This window comes from Nuphar pumila, chromosome 1, assembly GCF_984573655.1.
Source record: "Nuphar pumila chromosome 1, dmNupPumi1.hap1.1, whole genome shotgun sequence".
Lineage (NCBI taxonomy): Eukaryota > Viridiplantae > Streptophyta > Magnoliopsida > Nymphaeales > Nymphaeaceae > Nuphar > Nuphar pumila.
This window is the reverse complement of record NC_143249.1, coordinates 161,620,718-161,634,716: the sequence shown is the minus strand read 5'-3', so window position 1 is coordinate 161,634,716 and position 13,999 is coordinate 161,620,718. Positions and strand designations below refer to the sequence as shown.

At 57.6% G+C, this 13,999-nt stretch overlaps 26 non-coding genes across 26 annotated transcripts; all 26 read right to left on the bottom strand.

Annotated features, from left to right (window-relative positions):
• Nucleotides 1-110: 110 nt before the first annotated feature.
• On the bottom strand, nt 111-229 carry LOC149849745 (5S ribosomal RNA). The gene has a single exon (XR_016434639.1). It is a non-coding gene; the product is annotated as a 5S ribosomal RNA (ribosomal RNA).
• Nucleotides 230-652: 423 nt separating this feature from the next.
• On the bottom strand, nt 653-771 carry LOC149849744 (5S ribosomal RNA). The gene has a single exon (XR_016425936.1). It is a non-coding gene; the product is annotated as a 5S ribosomal RNA (ribosomal RNA).
• Nucleotides 772-1,194: 423 nt separating this feature from the next.
• Nucleotides 1,195-1,313, bottom strand: LOC149849743 (5S ribosomal RNA). Its single transcript, XR_016434637.1, has one exon. It is a non-coding gene; the product is annotated as a 5S ribosomal RNA (ribosomal RNA).
• Nucleotides 1,314-1,735: 422 nt separating this feature from the next.
• On the bottom strand, nt 1,736-1,854 carry LOC149849742 (5S ribosomal RNA). Its single transcript, XR_016434636.1, has one exon. It is a non-coding gene; the product is annotated as a 5S ribosomal RNA (ribosomal RNA).
• A 423-nt stretch (nt 1,855-2,277) lies between these two features.
• LOC149849741 (5S ribosomal RNA) lies at nt 2,278-2,396 on the bottom strand. Its single transcript, XR_016434635.1, has one exon. It is a non-coding gene; the product is annotated as a 5S ribosomal RNA (ribosomal RNA).
• A 423-nt stretch (nt 2,397-2,819) lies between these two features.
• LOC149849740 (5S ribosomal RNA) lies at nt 2,820-2,938 on the bottom strand. Its single transcript, XR_016434631.1, has one exon. It is a non-coding gene; the product is annotated as a 5S ribosomal RNA (ribosomal RNA).
• A 423-nt stretch (nt 2,939-3,361) lies between these two features.
• Nucleotides 3,362-3,480, bottom strand: LOC149849739 (5S ribosomal RNA). Its single transcript, XR_016425915.1, has one exon. It is a non-coding gene; the product is annotated as a 5S ribosomal RNA (ribosomal RNA).
• Nucleotides 3,481-3,903: 423 nt separating this feature from the next.
• LOC149849738 (5S ribosomal RNA) lies at nt 3,904-4,022 on the bottom strand. Its single transcript, XR_016434630.1, has one exon. It is a non-coding gene; the product is annotated as a 5S ribosomal RNA (ribosomal RNA).
• A 422-nt stretch (nt 4,023-4,444) lies between these two features.
• LOC149849737 (5S ribosomal RNA) lies at nt 4,445-4,563 on the bottom strand. The gene has a single exon (XR_016434629.1). It is a non-coding gene; the product is annotated as a 5S ribosomal RNA (ribosomal RNA).
• A 423-nt stretch (nt 4,564-4,986) lies between these two features.
• On the bottom strand, nt 4,987-5,105 carry LOC149849736 (5S ribosomal RNA). Its single transcript, XR_016434628.1, has one exon. It is a non-coding gene; the product is annotated as a 5S ribosomal RNA (ribosomal RNA).
• A 423-nt stretch (nt 5,106-5,528) lies between these two features.
• On the bottom strand, nt 5,529-5,647 carry LOC149849735 (5S ribosomal RNA). The gene has a single exon (XR_016434627.1). It is a non-coding gene; the product is annotated as a 5S ribosomal RNA (ribosomal RNA).
• Nucleotides 5,648-6,070: 423 nt separating this feature from the next.
• Nucleotides 6,071-6,189, bottom strand: LOC149849734 (5S ribosomal RNA). Its single transcript, XR_016434059.1, has one exon. It is a non-coding gene; the product is annotated as a 5S ribosomal RNA (ribosomal RNA).
• Nucleotides 6,190-6,612: 423 nt separating this feature from the next.
• On the bottom strand, nt 6,613-6,731 carry LOC149849733 (5S ribosomal RNA). Its single transcript, XR_016434625.1, has one exon. It is a non-coding gene; the product is annotated as a 5S ribosomal RNA (ribosomal RNA).
• Nucleotides 6,732-7,153: 422 nt separating this feature from the next.
• Nucleotides 7,154-7,272, bottom strand: LOC149849732 (5S ribosomal RNA). Its single transcript, XR_016434623.1, has one exon. It is a non-coding gene; the product is annotated as a 5S ribosomal RNA (ribosomal RNA).
• Nucleotides 7,273-7,695: 423 nt separating this feature from the next.
• On the bottom strand, nt 7,696-7,814 carry LOC149849731 (5S ribosomal RNA). Its single transcript, XR_016434622.1, has one exon. It is a non-coding gene; the product is annotated as a 5S ribosomal RNA (ribosomal RNA).
• A 423-nt stretch (nt 7,815-8,237) lies between these two features.
• Nucleotides 8,238-8,356, bottom strand: LOC149849730 (5S ribosomal RNA). Its single transcript, XR_016434621.1, has one exon. It is a non-coding gene; the product is annotated as a 5S ribosomal RNA (ribosomal RNA).
• Nucleotides 8,357-8,779: 423 nt separating this feature from the next.
• LOC149849729 (5S ribosomal RNA) lies at nt 8,780-8,898 on the bottom strand. Its single transcript, XR_016425889.1, has one exon. It is a non-coding gene; the product is annotated as a 5S ribosomal RNA (ribosomal RNA).
• A 423-nt stretch (nt 8,899-9,321) lies between these two features.
• On the bottom strand, nt 9,322-9,440 carry LOC149849728 (5S ribosomal RNA). Its single transcript, XR_016434620.1, has one exon. It is a non-coding gene; the product is annotated as a 5S ribosomal RNA (ribosomal RNA).
• A 422-nt stretch (nt 9,441-9,862) lies between these two features.
• On the bottom strand, nt 9,863-9,981 carry LOC149849727 (5S ribosomal RNA). Its single transcript, XR_016434619.1, has one exon. It is a non-coding gene; the product is annotated as a 5S ribosomal RNA (ribosomal RNA).
• Nucleotides 9,982-10,404: 423 nt separating this feature from the next.
• On the bottom strand, nt 10,405-10,523 carry LOC149849726 (5S ribosomal RNA). Its single transcript, XR_016434616.1, has one exon. It is a non-coding gene; the product is annotated as a 5S ribosomal RNA (ribosomal RNA).
• Nucleotides 10,524-10,946: 423 nt separating this feature from the next.
• On the bottom strand, nt 10,947-11,065 carry LOC149849725 (5S ribosomal RNA). Its single transcript, XR_016425862.1, has one exon. It is a non-coding gene; the product is annotated as a 5S ribosomal RNA (ribosomal RNA).
• Nucleotides 11,066-11,488: 423 nt separating this feature from the next.
• On the bottom strand, nt 11,489-11,607 carry LOC149849724 (5S ribosomal RNA). Its single transcript, XR_016433558.1, has one exon. It is a non-coding gene; the product is annotated as a 5S ribosomal RNA (ribosomal RNA).
• Nucleotides 11,608-12,017: 410 nt separating this feature from the next.
• On the bottom strand, nt 12,018-12,136 carry LOC149849723 (5S ribosomal RNA). The gene has a single exon (XR_016434613.1). It is a non-coding gene; the product is annotated as a 5S ribosomal RNA (ribosomal RNA).
• Nucleotides 12,137-12,559: 423 nt separating this feature from the next.
• LOC149849722 (5S ribosomal RNA) lies at nt 12,560-12,678 on the bottom strand. The gene has a single exon (XR_016434612.1). It is a non-coding gene; the product is annotated as a 5S ribosomal RNA (ribosomal RNA).
• A 423-nt stretch (nt 12,679-13,101) lies between these two features.
• Nucleotides 13,102-13,220, bottom strand: LOC149849721 (5S ribosomal RNA). The gene has a single exon (XR_016425843.1). It is a non-coding gene; the product is annotated as a 5S ribosomal RNA (ribosomal RNA).
• Nucleotides 13,221-13,642: 422 nt separating this feature from the next.
• On the bottom strand, nt 13,643-13,761 carry LOC149849720 (5S ribosomal RNA). The gene has a single exon (XR_016435954.1). It is a non-coding gene; the product is annotated as a 5S ribosomal RNA (ribosomal RNA).
• Nucleotides 13,762-13,999: the final 238 nt, after the last annotated feature.

The following is a 13,999-nucleotide window of genomic DNA, read 5'->3' as shown; positions in this document are numbered from 1 at the left end:
GGGTGAAAGGGAAGCAGAAGACCTCGATGGATCAGATACGGTGTGTTGCGGGAAGTGAAAAGAAGGTCGGAGGTTGGTGCCGACGACAAAAAAGCGCCGAAGGCAAAAAGAGAGTGCAACACGAGGACTTCCCAGGAGGTCACCCATCCCAGTACTACTCTCGCCCAAGCACGCTTAACTTCAGAGTTCTGATGGGATCCGGTGCTTTAGTGCTAGTGTGATCGCACCCGTTACATGTTGCGCGAAAAAATGCTCTTATGCCTCACGCGGGAGCCGTGGGGGCCGCAACGTACGAACCGACTAGCCGTCATAAAAACGGCCCCGAAAAACGCCCGAAATGAGCTTAAACGGCATCCGAAACGGTCCCGAACCGACTTCGTCTGTTCGCCACGTCGTAGCCAGCGGAACGAGCTTTCCGTGGCCACGAAAATCGCCGAATTCCGACATCGGTGTGCCAAGTTACAGTCCAGAGAGCCGGAACTGCTGCTTTTGTCGCACGCCGCGGCTCGTGTCGGGTGCGGGCGCTGCGGCGCGCAAGGCGAGGGTGAAAGGGAAGCAGAAGACCTTGATGGATCAGATACGGTGTGTTGCGGTAAGTGAAAAGAAGGTCGGAGGTTGGTGCCGACGACAAAAAAGCGCCGAAGGTAAATAGAGAGTGCAACACGAGGACTTCCCAGGAGGTCACCCATTCCAGTACTACTCTCGCCCAAGCACGCTTAACTTCGGAGTTCTGATGGGATCCGGTGCTTTAGTGCTGGTATGATCGCACCCGTTACATGTTGCGCGAAAAAATGCTCTTATGCCTCACGCGGGAGCCGTGGGGGCCGCAACGCACGAACCGACTAGCCGTCATAGAAACGGCCCCGAAAAACGCCCGAAACGAGCTTAAACGGCATCCGAAACGGTCCCGAACCGACTTCGTCTGTTCGCCACGTCGTAGCCAGCGGAACGAGCTTTCCGTGGCCACGAAAATCGCCGAATTCCGACATCGGCGTGCCAAGTTACGGTCCGGCGACCCGGAACTGCTGCGTTTGTCGCACGCCGCGGCTCGTGTCGGGTGCCGGCGCTGCGGCGCGCAAGGCGAGGGTGAAAGGGAAGCAGAAGACCTCGATGGATCAGATACGGTGTGTTGCGGGAAGTGAAAAGAAGGTCGGAGGTTGGTGCCGACGACAAAAAAGCGCCGAAGGCAAAAAGAGAGTGCAACACGAGGACTTCCCAGGAGGTCACCCATCCCAGTACTACTCTCGCCCAAGCACGCTTAACTTCAGAGTTCTGATGGGATCCGGTGCTTTAGTGCTAGTGTGATCGCACCCGTTACATGTTGCGCGAAAAAATGCTCTTATGCCTCACGCGGGAGCCGTGGGGGCCGCAACGCACGAACCGACTAGCCGTCATAAAAACGGCCCCGAAAAACGCCCGAAATGAGCTTAAACGGCATCCGAGACGGTCCCGAACCGACTTCGTCTGTTCGCCACGTCGTAGCCAGCGGAACGAGCTTTCCGTGGCCACGAAAATCGCCGAATTCCGACATCGGTGTGCCAAGTTACAGTCCGGAGAGCCGGAACTGCTGCTTTTGTCGCACGCCGCGGCTCGTGTCGGGTGCGGGCGCTGCGGCGCGCAAGGCGAGGGTGAAAGGGAAGCAGAAGACCTCGATGGATCAGATACGGTGTGTTGCGGTAAGTGAAAAGAAGGTCGGAGGTTGGTGCCGACGACAAAAAGCGCCGAAGGCAAAAAGAGAGTGCAACACGAGGACTTCCCAGGAGGTCACCCATCCCAGTACTACTCTCGCCCAAGCACGCTTAACTTCAGAGTTCTGATGGGATCCGGTGCTTTAGTGCTAGTGTGATCGCACCCGTTACATGTTGCGCGAAAAAATGCTCTTATGCCTCACGCGGGAGCCGTGGGGGCCGCAACGCACGAACCGACTAGCCGTCATAAAAACGGCCCCGAAAAACGCCCGAAATGAGCTTAAACGGCATCCGAAACGGTCCCGAACCGACTTCGTCTGTTCGTCACGTCGTAGCCAGCGGAACGTGCTTTCCGTGGGCAGGAAAATCGCCGAATTTCGACATCGACGTGCCAAGTTACGGTCCGGCGAGCCGGAACTGCTGCGTTTGTCGCACGCCGCGGCTCGTGTCGGGTGCCGGCGCTGCGGCGCGCAAGGCGAGGGTGAAAGGGAAGCAGAAGACCTCGATGGATCAGATACGGTGTGTTGCGGGAAGTGAAAAGAAGGTCGGAGGTTGGTGCCGACGACAAAAAAGCGCCGAAGGCAAAAAGAGAGTGCAACACGAGGACTTCCCAGGAGGTCACCCATCCCAGTACTACTCTCGCCCAAGCACGCTTAACTTCAGAGTTCTGATGGGATCCGGTGCTTTAGTGCTAGTGTGATCGCACCCGTTACATGTTGCGCGAAAAAATGCTCTTATGCCTCACGCGGGAGCCGTGGGGGCCGCAACGTACGAACCGACTAGCCGTCATAAAAACGGCCCCGAAAAACGCCCGAAATGAGCTTAAACGGCATCCGAAACGGTCCCGAACCGACTTCGTCTGTTCGTCACGTCGTAGCCAGCGGAACGTGCTTTCCGTGGGCAGGAAAATCGCCGAATTTCGACATCGGCGTGCCAAGTTACGGTCCGGCGAGCCGGAACTGCTGCGTTTGTTGCACGCCGCGGCTCGTGTCGGGTGCCGGCGCTGCGGCACGCAAGGCGAGGGTGAAAGGGAAGCAGAAGACCTCGATGGATCAGATACGGTGTGTTGCGGGAAGTGAAAAGAAGGTCGGAGGTTGGTGCCGACGACAAAAAAGCGCCGAAGGCAAAAAGAGAGTGCAACACGAGGACTTCCCAGGAGGTCACCCATCCCAGTACTACTCTCGCCCAAGCACGCTTAACTTCAGAGTTCTGATGGGATCCGGTGCTTTAGTGCTAGTGTGATCGCACCCGTTACATGTTGCGCGAAAAAATGCTCTTATGCCTCACGCGGGAGCCGTGGGGGCCGCAACGTACGAACCGACTAGCCGTCATAAAAACGGCCCCGAAAAACGCCCGAAATGAGCTTAAACGGCATCCGAAACGGTCCCGAACCGACTTCGTCTGTTCGCCACGTCGTAGCCAGCGGAACGAGCTTTCCGTAGCCACGAAAATCGCCGAATTCCGACATCGGTGTGCCAAGTTACAGTCCAGAGAGCCGGAACTGCTGCTTTTGTCGCACGCCGCGGCTCGTGTCGGGTGCGGGCGCTGCGGCGCGCAAGGCGAGGGTGAAAGGGAAGCAGAAGACCTTGATGGATCAGATACGGTGTGTTGCGGTAAGTGAAAAGAAGGTCGGAGGTTGGTGCCGACGACAAAAAAGCGCCGAAGGTAAATAGAGAGTGCAACACGAGGACTTCCCAGGAGGTCACCCATTCCAGTACTACTCTCGCCCAAGCACGCTTAACTTCGGAGTTCTGATGGGATCCGGTGCTTTAGTGCTGGTATGATCGCACCCGTTACATGTTGCGCGAAAAAATGCTCTTATGCCTCACGCGGGAGCCGTGGGGGCCGCAACGCACGAACCGACTAGCCGTCATAGAAACGGCCCCGAAAAACGCCCGAAACGAGCTTAAACGGCATCCGAAACGGTCCCGAACCGACTTTGTCTGTTCGCCACGTCGTAGCCAGCGGAACGAGCTTTCCGTGGCCACGAAAATCGCCGAATTCCGACATCGGCGTGCCAAGTTACGGTCCGGCGACCCGGAACTGCTGCGTTTGTCGCACGCCGCGGCTCGTGTCGGGTGCCGGCGCTGCGGCGCGCAAGGCGAGGGTGAAAGGGAAGCAGAAGACCTCGATGGATCAGATACGGTGTGTTGCGGGAAGTGAAAAGAAGGTCGGAGGTTGGTGCCGACGACAAAAAAGCGCCGAAGGCAAAAAGAGAGTGCAACACGAGGACTTCCCAGGAGGTCACCCATCCCAGTACTACTCTCGCCCAAGCACGCTTAACTTCAGAGTTCTGATGGGATCCGGTGCTTTAGTGCTAGTGTGATCGCACCCGTTACATGTTGCGCGAAAAAATGCTCTTATGCCTCACGCGGGAGCCGTGGGGGCCGCAACGCACGAACCGACTAGCCGTCATAAAAACGGCCCCGAAAAACGCCCGAAATGAGCTTAAACGGCATCCGAAACGGTCCCAAACCGACTTCGTCTGTTCGCCACGTCGTAGCCAGCGGAACGAGCTTTCCGTGGCCACGAAAATCGCCGAATTCCGACATCGGTGTGCCAAGTTACAGTCCGGAGAGCCGGAACTGCTGCTTTTGTCGCACGCCGCGGCTCGTGTCGGGTGCGGGCGCTGCGGCGCGCAAGGCGAGGGTGAAAGGGAAGCAGAAGACCTCGATGGATCAGATACGGTGTGTTGCGGTAAGTGAAAAGAAGGTCGGAGGTTGGTGCCGACGACAAAAAGCGCCGAAGGCAAAAAGAGAGTGCAACACGAGGACTTCCCAGGAGGTCACCCATCCCAGTACTACTCTCGCCCAAGCACGCTTAACTTCAGAGTTCTGATGGGATCCGGTGCTTTAGTGCTAGTGTGATCGCACCCGTTACATGTTGCGCGAAAAAATGCTCTTATGCCTCACGCGGGAGCCGTGGGGGCCGCAACGCACGAACCGACTAGCCGTCATAAAAACGGCCCCGAAAAACGCCCGAAATGAGCTTAAACGACATCCGAAACGGTCCCGAACCGACTTCGTCTGTTCGTCACGTCGTAGCCAGCGGAACGTGCTTTCCGTGGGCAGGAAAATCGCCGAATTTCGACATCGACGTGCCAAGTTACGGTCCGGCGAGCCGGAACTGCTGCGTTTGTCGCACGCCGCGGCTCGTGTCGGGTGCCGGCGCTGCGGCGCGCAAGGCGAGGGTGAAAGGGAAGCAGAAGACCTCGATGGATCAGATACGGTGTGTTGCGGGAAGTGAAAAGAAGGTCGGAGGTTGGTGCCGACGACAAAAAAGCGCCGAAGGCAAAAAGAGAGTGCAACACGAGGACTTCCCAGGAGGTCACCCATCCCAGTACTACTCTCGCCCAAGCACGCTTAACTTCAGAGTTCTGATGGGATCCGGTGCTTTAGTGCTAGTGTGATCGCACCCGTTACATGTTGCGCGAAAAAATGCTCTTATGCCTCACGCGGGAGCCGTGGGGGCCGCAACGTACGAACCGACTAGCCGTCATAAAAACGGCCCCGAAAAACGCCCGAAATGAGCTTAAACGGCATCCGAAACGGTCCCGAACCGACTTCGTCTGTTCGTCACGTCGTAGCCAGCGGAACGTGCTTTCCGTGGGCAGGAAAATCGCCGAATTTCGACATCGGCGTGCCAAGTTACGGTCCGGCGAGCCGGAACTGCTGCGTTTGTCGCACGCCGCGGCTCGTGTCGGGTGCCGGCGCTGCGGCACGCAAGGCGAGGGTGAAAGGGAAGCAGAAGACCTCGATGGATCAGATACGGTGTGTTGCGGGAAGTGAAAAGAAGGTCGGAGGTTGGTGCCGACGACAAAAAAGCGCCGAAGGCAAAAAGAGAGTGCAACACGAGGACTTCCCAGGAGGTCACCCATCCCAGTACTACTCTCGCCCAAGCACGCTTAACTTCAGAGTTCTGATGGGATCCGGTGCTTTAGTGCTAGTGTGATCGCACCCGTTACATGTTGCGCGAAAAAATGCTCTTATGCCTCACGCGGGAGCCGTGGGGGCCGCAACGCACGAACCGACTAGCCGTCATAAAAACGGCCCCGAAAAACGCCCGAAATGAGCTTAAACGGCATCCGAAACGGTCCCGAACCGACTTCGTCTGTTCGTCACGTCGTAGCCAGCGGAACGTGCTTTCCGTGGGCAGGAAAATCGCCGAATTTCGACATCGACGTGCCAAGTTACGGTCCGGCGAGCCGGAACTGCTGCGTTTGTCGCACGCCGCGGCTCGTGTCGGGTGCCGGCGCTGCGGCGCGCAAGGCGAGGGTGAAAGGGAAGCAGAAGACCTCGATGGATCAGATACGGTGTGTTGCGGGAAGTGAAAAGAAGGTCGGAGGTTGGTGCCGACGACAAAAAAGCGCCGAAGGCAAAAAGAGAGTGCAACACGAGGACTTCCCAGGAGGTCACCCATCCCAGTACTACTCTCGCCCAAGCACGCTTAACTTCGGAGTTCTGATGGGATCCGGTGCTTTAGTGCTGGTATGATCGCACCCGTTACATGTTGCGCGAAAAAATGCTCTTATGCCTCACGCGGGAGCCGTGGGGGCCGCAACGCACGAACCGACTAGCCGTCATAGAAACGGCCCCGAAAAACGCCCGAAACGAGCTTAAACGGCATCCGAAACGGTCCCGAACCGACTTCGTCTGTTCGCCACGTCGTAGCCAGCGGAACGAGCTTTCCGTGGCCACGAAAATCGCCGAATTCCGACATCGGCGTGCCAAGTTACGGTCCGGCGACCCGGAACTGCTGCGTTTGTCGCACGCCGCGGCTCGTGTCGGGTGCCGGCGCTGCGGCGCGCAAGGCGAGGGTGAAAGGGAAGCAGAAGACCTCGATGGATCAGATACGGTGTGTTGCGGGAAGTGAAAAGAAGGTCGGAGGTTGGTGCCGACGACAAAAAAGCGCCGAAGGCAAAAAGAGAGTGCAACACGAGGACTTCCCAGGAGGTCACCCATCCCAGTACTACTCTCGCCCAAGCACGCTTAACTTCAGAGTTCTGATGGGATCCGGTGCTTTAGTGCTAGTGTGATCGCACCCGTTACATGTTGCGCGAAAAAATGCTCTTATGCCTCACGCGGGAGCCGTGGGGGCCGCAACGCACGAACCGACTAGCCGTCATAAAAACGGCCCCGAAAAACGCCCGAAATGAGCTTAAACGGCATCCGAAACGGTCCCGAACCGACTTCGTCTGTTCGCCACGTCGTAGCCAGCGGAACGAGCTTTCCGTGGCCACGAAAATCGCCGAATTCCGACATCGGTGTGCCAAGTTACAGTCCGGAGAGCCGGAACTGCTGCTTTTGTCGCACGCCGCGGCTCGTGTCGGGTGCGGGCGCTGCGGCGCGCAAGGCGAGGGTGAAAGGGAAGCAGAAGACCTCGATGGATCAGATACGGTGTGTTGCGGTAAGTGAAAAGAAGGTCGGAGGTTGGTGCCGACGACAAAAAGCGCCGAAGGCAAAAAGAGAGTGCAACACGAGGACTTCCCAGGAGGTCACCCATCCCAGTACTACTCTCGCCCAAGCACGCTTAACTTCAGAGTTCTGATGGGATCCGGTGCTTTAGTGCTAGTGTGATCGCACCCGTTACATGTTGCGCGAAAAAATGCTCTTATGCCTCACGCGGGAGCCGTGGGGGCCGCAACGCACGAACCGACTAGCCGTCATAAAAACGGCCCCGAAAAACGCCCGAAATGAGCTTAAACGGCATCCGAAACGGTCCCGAACCGACTTCGTCTGTTCGTCACGTCGTAGCCAGCGGAACGTGCTTTCCGTGGGCAGGAAAATCGCCGAATTTCGACATCGACGTGCCAAGTTACGGTCCGGCGAGCCGGAACTGCTGCGTTTGTCGCACGCCGCGGCTCGTGTCGGGTGCCGGCGCTGCGGCGCGCAAGGCGAGGGTGAAAGGGAAGCAGAAGACCTCGATGGATCAGATACGGTGTGTTGCGGGAAGTGAAAAGAAGGTCGGAGGTTGGTGCCGACGACAAAAAAGCGCCGAAGGCAAAAAGAGAGTGCAACACGAGGACTTCCCAGGAGGTCACCCATCCCAGTACTACTCTCGCCCAAGCACGCTTAACTTCAGAGTTCTGATGGGATCCGGTGCTTTAGTGCTAGTGTGATCGCACCCGTTACATGTTGCGCGAAAAAATGCTCTTATGCCTCACGCGGGAGCCGTGGGGGCCGCAACGTACGAACCGACTAGCCGTCATAAAAACGGCCCCGAAAAACGCCCGAAATGAGCTTAAACGGCATCCGAAACGGTCCCGAACCGACTTCGTCTGTTCGTCACGTCGTAGCCAGCGGAACGTGCTTTCCGTGGGCAGGAAAATCGCCGAATTTCGACATCGGCGTGCCAAGTTACGGTCCGGCGAGCCGGAACTGCTGCGTTTGTCGCACGCCGCGGCTCGTGTCGGGTGCCGGCGCTGCGGCGCGCAAGGCGAGGGTGAAAGGGAAGCAGAAGACCTCGATGGATCAGATACGGTGTGTTGCGGGAAGTGAAAAGAAGGTCGGAGGTTGGTGCCGACGACAAAAAAGCGCCGAAGGCAAAAAGAGAGTGCAACACGAGGACTTCCCAGGAGGTCACCCATCCCAGTACTACTCTCGCCCAAGCACGCTTAACTTCAGAGTTCTGATGGGATCCGGTGCTTTAGTGCTAGTGTGATCGCACCCGTTACATGTTGCGCGAAAAAATGCTCTTATGCCTCACGCGGGAGCCGTGGGGGCCGCAACGTACGAACCGACTAGCCGTCATAAAAACGGCCCCGAAAAACGCCCGAAATGAGCTTAAACGGCATCCGAAACGGTCCCGAACCGACTTCGTCTGTTCGCCACGTCGTAGCCAGCGGAACGAGCTTTCCGTGGCCACGAAAATCGCCGAATTCCGACATCGGTGTGCCAAGTTACAGTCCAGAGAGCCGGAACTGCTGCTTTTGTCGCACGCCGCGGCTCGTGTCGGGTGCGGGCGCTGCGGCGCGCAAGGCGAGGGTGAAAGGGAAGCAGAAGACCTTGATGGATCAGATACGGTGTGTTGCGGTAAGTGAAAAGAAGGTCGGAGGTTGGTGCCGACGACAAAAAAGCGCCGAAGGTAAATAGAGAGTGCAACACGAGGACTTCCCAGGAGGTCACCCATTCCAGTACTACTCTCGCCCAAGCACGCTTAACTTCGGAGTTCTGATGGGATCCGGTGCTTTAGTGCTGGTATGATCGCACCCGTTACATGTTGCGCGAAAAAATGCTCTTATGCCTCACGCGGGAGCCGTGGGGGCCGCAACGCACGAACCGACTAGCCGTCATAGAAACGGCCCCGAAAAACGCCCGAAACGAGCTTAAACGGCATCCGAAACGGTCCCGAACCGACTTCGTCTGTTCGCCACGTCGTAGCCAGCGGAACGAGCTTTCCGTGGCCACGAAAATCGCCGAATTCCGACATCGGCGTGCCAAGTTACGGTCCGGCGACCCGGAACTGCTGCGTTTGTCGCACGCCGCGGCTCGTGTCGGATGCCGGCGCTGCGGCGCGCAAGGCGAGGGTGAAAGGGAAGCAGAAGACCTCGATGGATCAGATACGGTGTGTTGCGGGAAGTGAAAAGAAGGTCGGAGGTTGGTGCCGACGACAAAAAAGCGCCGAAGGCAAAAAGAGAGTGCAACACGAGGACTTCCCAGGAGGTCACCCATCCCAGTACTACTCTCGCCCAAGCACGCTTAACTTCAGAGTTCTGATGGGATCCGGTGCTTTAGTGCTAGTGTGATCGCACCCGTTACATGTTGCGCGAAAAAATGCTCTTATGCCTCACGCGGGAGCCGTGGGGGCCGCAACGCACGAACCGACTAGCCGTCATAAAAACGGCCCCGAAAAACGCCCGAAATGAGCTTAAACGGCATCCGAAACGGTCCCAAACCGACTTCGTCTGTTCGCCACGTCGTAGCCAGCGGAACGAGCTTTCCGTGGCCACGAAAATCGCCGAATTCCGACATCGGTGTGCCAAGTTACAGTCCGGAGAGCCGGAACTGCTGCTTTTGTCGCACGCCGCGGCTCGTGTCGGGTGCGGGCGCTGCGGCGCGCAAGGCGAGGGTGAAAGGGAAGCAGAAGACCTCGATGGATCAGATACGGTGTGTTGCGGTAAGTGAAAAGAAGGTCGGAGGTTGGTGCCGACGACAAAAAGCGCCGAAGGCAAAAAGAGAGTGCAACACGAGGACTTCCCAGGAGGTCACCCATCCCAGTACTACTCTCGCCCAAGCACGCTTAACTTCAGAGTTCTGATGGGATCCGGTGCTTTAGTGCTAGTGTGATCGCACCCGTTACATGTTGCGCGAAAAAATGCTCTTATGCCTCACGCGGGAGCCGTGGGGGCCGCAACGCACGAACCGACTAGCCGTCATAAAAACGGCCCCGAAAAACGCCCGAAATGAGCTTAAACGACATCCGAAACGGTCCCGAACCGACTTCGTCTGTTCGTCACGTCGTAGCCAGCGGAACGTGCTTTCCGTGGGCAGGAAAATCGCCGAATTTCGACATCGACGTGCCAAGTTACGGTCCGGCGAGCCGGAACTGCTGCGTTTGTCGCACGCCGCGGCTCGTGTCGGGTGCCGGCGCTGCGGCGCGCAAGGCGAGGGTGAAAGGGAAGCAGAAGACCTCGATGGATCAGATACGGTGTGTTGCGGGAAGTGAAAAGAAGGTCGGAGGTTGGTGCCGACGACAAAAAAGCGCCGAAGGCAAAAAGAGAGTGCAACACGAGGACTTCCCAGGAGGTCACCCATCCCAGTACTACTCTCGCCCAAGCACGCTTAACTTCAGAGTTCTGATGGGATCCGGTGCTTTAGTGCTAGTGTGATCGCACCCGTTACATGTTGCGCGAAAAAATGCTCTTATGCCTCACGCGGGAGCCGTGGGGGCCGCAACGTACGAACCGACTAGCCGTCATAAAAACGGCCCCGAAAAACGCCCGAAATGAGCTTAAACGGCATCCGAAACGGTCCCGAACCGACTTTGTCTGTTCGCCACGTCGTAGCCAGCGGAACGAGCTTTCCGTGGCCACGAAAATCGCCGAATTCCGACATCGGTGTGCCAAGTTACAGTCCAGAGAGCCGGAACTGCTGCTTTTGTCGCACGCCGCGGCTCGTGTCGGGTGCGGGCGCTGCGGCGCGCAAGGCGAGGGTGAAAGGGAAGCAGAAGACCTTGATGGATCAGATACGGTGTGTTGCGGGAAGTGAAAAGAAGGTTGGAGGTTGGTGCCGACGACAAAAAAGCGCCGAAGGTAAATAGAGAGTGCAACACGAGGACTTCCCAGGAGGTCACCCATTCCAGTACTACTCTCGCCCAAGCACGCTTAACTTCGGAGTTCTGATGGGATCCGGTGCTTTAGTGCTGGTATGATCGCACCCGTTACATGTTGCGCGAAAAAATGCTCTTATGCCTCACGCGGGAGCCGTGGGGGCCGCAACGCACGAACCGACTAGCCGTCATAGAAATGGCCCCGAAAAACGCCCGAAACGAGCTTAAACGGCATCCGAAACGGTCCCGAACCGACTTCGTCTGTTCGTCACGTCGTAGCCAGCGGAACGTGCTTTCTGTGGCCAGGAAAATCGCCGAATTTCGACATCGGCGTGCCAAGTTACGGTCCGGCGAGCCGGAACTGCTGCGTTTGTCGCACGCCGCGGCTCGTGTCGGGTGCCGGCGCTGCGGCGCGCAAGGCGAGGGTGAAAGGGAAGCAGAAGACCTCGATGGATCAGATACGGTGTGTTGCGGGAAGTGAAAAGAAGGTCGGAGGTTGGTGCCGACGACAAAAAAGCGCCGAAGGCAAAAAGAGAGTGCAACACAAGGACTTCTCAGGAGGTCACCCATCCCAGTACTACTCTTGCTCAAGCACGCTTAACTTCGGAGTTCTGATGGGATCCGGTGCTTTAGTGCTGGTATGATCGCACCCGTTACATGTTGCGCGAAAAAATGCTCTTATGCCTCACGCGGGAGCCGTGGGGGCCGCAACGCACAAACCGACTAGCCGTCATAGAAACGCCCGAAATGAGCTTAAACGGCATCTGAAACGGTCCCGAACCGACTTCGTCTGTTCGTCACGTCGTAGCCAGCGGAACGAGCTTTCCGTGGCCAGGAAAATCGCCGAATTTCGACATCGGCGTGCCAAGTTACGGTCCGGCGAGCCGGAACTGCTGCGTTTGTCGCACGCCGCGGCTCGTGTCGGGTGCCGGCGCTGCGGCGTGCAAGGCGAGGGTGAAAGGGAAGCAGAAGACCTCGATGGATCAGATACGGTGTGTTGCGGGAAGTGAAAAGAAGGTCGGAGGTTGGTGCCGACGACAAAAAAGCGCCGAAGGCAAAAAGAGAGTGCAACACGAGGACTTCCCAGGAGGTCACCCATCCCAGTACTACTCTCGCCCAAGCACGCTTAACTTCAGAGTTCTGATGGGATCCGGTGCTTTAGTGCTAGTGTGATCGCACCCGTTACATGTTGCGCGAAAAAATGCTCTTATGCCTCACGCGGGAGCCGTGGGGGCCGCAACGCACGAACCGACTAGCCGTCATAAAAACGGCCCCGAAAAACGCCCGAAATGAGCTTAAACGGCATCCGAAACGGTCCCGAACCGACTTCGTCTGTTCGTCACGTCGTAGCCAGCGGAACGTGCTTTCCGTGGGCAGGAAAATCGCCGAATTTCGACATCGGCGTGCCAAGTTACGGTCCGGCGAGCCGGAACTGCTGCGTTTGTCGCACGCCGCGGCTCGTGTCGGGTGCCGGCGCTGCGGCGCGCAAGGCGAGGGTGAAAGGGAAGCAGAAGACCTCGATGGATCAGATACGGTGTGTTGCGGGAAGTGAAAAGAAGGTCGGAGGTTGGTGCCGACGACAAAAAAGCGCCGAAGGCAAAAAGAGAGTGCAACACGAGGACTTCCCAGGAGGTCACCCATCCCAGTACTACTCTCGCCCAAGCACGCTTAACTTCAGAGTTCTGATGGGATCCGGTGCTTTAGTGCTAGTGTGATCGCACCCGTTACATGTTGCGCGAAAAAATGCTCTTATGCCTCACGCGGGAGCCGTGGGGGCCGCAACGTACGAACCGACTAGCCGTCATAAAAACGGCCCCGAAAAACGCCCGAAATGAGCTTAAACGGCATCCGAAACGGTCCCGAACCGACTTCGTCTGTTCGCCACGTCGTAGCCAGCGGAACGAGCTTTCCGTGGCCACGAAAATCGCCGAATTCCGACATCGGTGTGCCAAGTTACAGTCCAGAGAGCCGGAACTGCTGCTTTTGTCGCACGCCGCGGCTCGTGTCGGGTGCGGGCGCTGCGGCGCGCAAGGCGAGGGTGAAAGGGAAGCAGAAGACCTTGATGGATCAGATACGGTGTGTTGCGGTAAGTGAAAAGAAGGTCGGAGGTTGGTGCCGACGACAAAAAAGCGCCGAAGGTAAATAGAGAGTGCAACACGAGGACTTCCCAGGAGGTCACCCATTCCAGTACTACTCTCGCCCAAGCACGCTTAACTTCGGAGTTCTGATGGGATCCGGTGCTTTAGTGCTGGTATGATCGCACCCGTTACATGTTGCGCGAAAAAATGCTCTTATGCCTCACGCGGAAGCCGTGGGGGCCGCAACGCACAAACCGACTAGCCGTCATAGAAACGCCCCGAAAAACGCCCGAAACGAGCTTAAACGGCATCTGAAACGGTCCCGAACCGACTTCGTCTGTTCGTCACGTCGTAGCCAGCGGAACGTGCTTTCCGTGGCCAGGAAAATCGCCGAATTTCGACATCGGCGTGCCAAGTTACGGTCCGGCGAGCCGGAACTGCTGCGTTTGTCGCACGCCGCGGCTCGTGTCGGGTGCCGGCGCTGCGGCGCGCAAGGCGAGGGTGAAAGGGAAGCAGAAGACCTCGATGGATCAGATACGGTGTGTTGCGGGAAGTGAAAAGAAGGTCGGAGGTTGGTGCCGACGACAAAAAAGCGCCGAAGGCAAAAAGAGAGTGCAACACAAGGACTTCTCAGGAGGTCACCCATCCCAGTACTACTCTTGCTCAAGCACGCTTAACTTCAGAGTTCTGATGGGATCCGGTGCTTTAGTGCTGGTATGATCGCACCCGTTACATGTTGCGCGAAAAAATGCTCTTATGCCTCACGCGGGCGCCGTGGGGGCCGCAACGCACAAACCGACTAGCCGTCATAGAAACGCCCGAAATGAGCTTAAACGGCATCTGAAACGGTCCCGAACCGACTTCGTCTGTTCGTCACGTCGTAGCCAGCGGAACGAGCTTTCCGTGGCCAGGAAAATCACCGAATTTCGACATCGGCGTGCCAAGTTACGGTCCGGCGAGCCGGAA